Consider the following 2,990-nt stretch of genomic DNA (forward strand, 5'->3'; position numbering starts at 1 on the left):
CCACTAGCCAACGGGCAAGAGACTGGACCAACGCGTCGAGCAGGAAAATGCAAAAGGGCCCCACGCAGCACTCGATGAGTGTGGAGGGGTGAGCTTAGGTGCAAAAGCTGCTCGGGGCTGGAGCTTCTCAAACTCCAGTGCACAGCTTCGAGGGAGCCTCGGAAGCTGCACGGTCAGCGCTTCGTAGTTTTTCCAAGATGGCCGGCCCCATGCTTCAGGTCGCCTCCACGGGTCTCAGCTTTGCAGGGACTGTGGATCGGGCTGCTAGAAGGCAGGAACGCTGGGTCTTGTTGATCTCTGTCGCTCGAGTTCCGGCAGGAACTGCAACAAAGAAAACGGTGAGGTGCTGGATGGTGCCTGTTTGCACAGGGTGGTCACTCCTTGACCCCAAGGGAGATTCTTCAGTCTTCTACGTCGAGTAGGATGTCGAAGGGTCCAGAGTTTTGTTTCATAAGTTTCAATCAGGATAATCTGATGTGCATTGGCACTGCTCCCACCTTTATTCCAAATCTGGGGGCTGGATTACCTGCTAGGACCCTCCTATGGGTGGGACCCAGGAAGGGGGTGGTTACACCCCTTTCCCTTTGTCCAGTTTCGTGCCAGGACTGGGGCTGGAGTGCCCCAGAACCGGTTTGACTGGATTTTGCATGGGACACCTTGTGTGCCCCAGGCAGTGTCTAGTTTCTTACAACCCTCCCTGCTCCAATCCACTATCTCCTGTCTGAGGTGGTGTAGCACCTCCCTGTGACAGGAAACCCTTTGTCCAGGCCTCCCCTGCCAAGTTTCGGTCAGCTAAGAATCAAAAAGGGTCTTGACTCCTTACTCAGCGAGGCTGAGTCCAACCAATATTATCAAACAAAACAAAAGCCAATGCTGGAACTACCTATTTGCCAAAAAATATCCTTAAGAATAAGCTGCTTTGAATTAAGCAAAAACAACCTGTTTTTGATTTAACACCATACGGGATTTATTCTCTTTTAGTAGAATTCTTTTTCTTTTTTGAGCACACTATTTTTCGTGCATGGAAAATACAAAATACAAAGTGCAACAAAATGTATATACAATATATACATACAAATTAATACACAATTTCATACACACTTGGCCATACAGTCATACACAAACCATTCAAACAACTGGAAATAAGAAAACAATGCGTCCACGTATCGGTAAATGATTGGATGGAAAATAATTCTTTTCGTGGTTTTGTAATTCTTAAAGTCTGTTTTAGTCGTAGTTTTATCAAAGTCACTCATGTGACCACATTAATGCAAGGACTGTTCCAAAACACTAGTGGTAACCAGATACGGGACAGAACTGGTCGACGCGTTTCAAACCCCTTCACCTTGGTGGGGTTCTCCTCAGGACCGGATAGGTTCTGTAACAATAGAAATGACTAGCTTAGGATGGCTTATTCAAAATATAGAAAACGGACGTCCTCCAGTGAACCAAAGCAGCTCCCTACCTTTATCTGATAATCAATAATCGCAAGCAGTGGCGGGCGGGTGAATTCCCAAAGTCGAATCTAATTTGTATTTCCCCAAAGGAGTGATCACAGGGACTGTGTGAGGGAAAAGACACAAAAAACGACATTCAGTATTATATCAACCATCCCCGTTCATTCATTCCGATCATGTTCAGCAGAAGGGAGGGGGGACGTCCTACTCACCCGCTGGCGAACAGCTTCTGACTCACTGTTCTATCCTTCTTTGCTCAGGAGCGGCCGCTCCTTTGCTGGAATGAGAAGGAAATTGTTGTAAACAACCTTGCGTCTCAGGCGCGGTGGCGGTGGTGCTCAATCTAGCGCGATTACATACCGATTCAGGAACAAGGCATCCGTCCTTCTCCTCGGTTGAAACGAATGATTCACACGAATGATTCCCTCGAGTGGAAGCGTTATGTTGGGACTTCCTGGTTCAGGGCAGACACCGGAGGTTCTGGGACTTGTAGTTCAGTGACCCAGTAACACAGCAATTGAAAAAGGGTGGACTGGACTCTGCGGATCCATTTGACTAGCGCGGCTTAGGCATTAGGCTTATAGATTTCAGATATTTCATTTAATCCTCGTATCGCGGTATTAAACTTCATTATAAGCATTGCTTCGCGTTGGGATAGTTTGGCATCGAGGTCGCCGCCCCTAGGGTCTTTTTCAATTTTGGACAACACTGTCCAGCGCAATTCAGTATTCTCATGTTTACACTTAGTCCAGTGGTTGACTAGTGGGGCATTCTCCACTCCTCTGCGGATACGCGATTTATGTTGCGTTATCCTATTTCTGATTTCTTGTGTGGTTTTCCCAATGTAGACTAAAGGGCATGGGCAGATGATGGCATGTACGACATTTTTGGATTTACAATTCGTAAAAGTGTCGTGCTTCCAATGGATGTTTTCAAATGTAAATACTGAGTCCTCAATGGTTTCGTTGCAACAAGTGCATGTGCCGCACTTATGGTGTCCTTTGGGCGGAGGTAATCCGAAGAGACTCTGTAATGTCAGTGCCTTCACAATTGGTAATGCCGCCCTTACAACATGATTGGCCACGCTTTTGTCCTTTTTATATGCAAACAGTGGTGGTACTGAGAAATCCTCATGCAGATTTTTTAATAAATGCCAGTTGGACATAATGAGCTTCCCGTGTAGGTTTGCAGCTGGACAGAAGGTAGTGACACACACCATCCTTCTTACATCTTGTTTTATTTTTTTCTCCAGTAAAGTCTCTCGTGGAGTCCACCAGGCTCGTTTGAGGGAATTTTTTAATAGTTTTTTAGGGTAACCTCTCTGCATGAGTCTGTTTTTCAAGTGTTCGGCATGTTTGAAATATTCTTCTTTACTCGAACAATTTCGGTGAATTCTTAAAAATTGCCCATATGGTAAATTTTGTTTCAAGCTGCGAGGGTGATTACTGTTAAAATGCAAAGCTTTATTCCTATCTGAGGGTTTCCGGAATAAGGTTGTGCTTAAGCCTCCCTCAAAAGGTTCCACTTTAACAT

Source organism: Lissotriton helveticus, chromosome 9, assembly GCF_964261635.1.
Source record: "Lissotriton helveticus chromosome 9, aLisHel1.1, whole genome shotgun sequence".
In the NCBI taxonomy this organism is placed as follows: domain Eukaryota; kingdom Metazoa; phylum Chordata; class Amphibia; order Caudata; family Salamandridae; genus Lissotriton; species Lissotriton helveticus.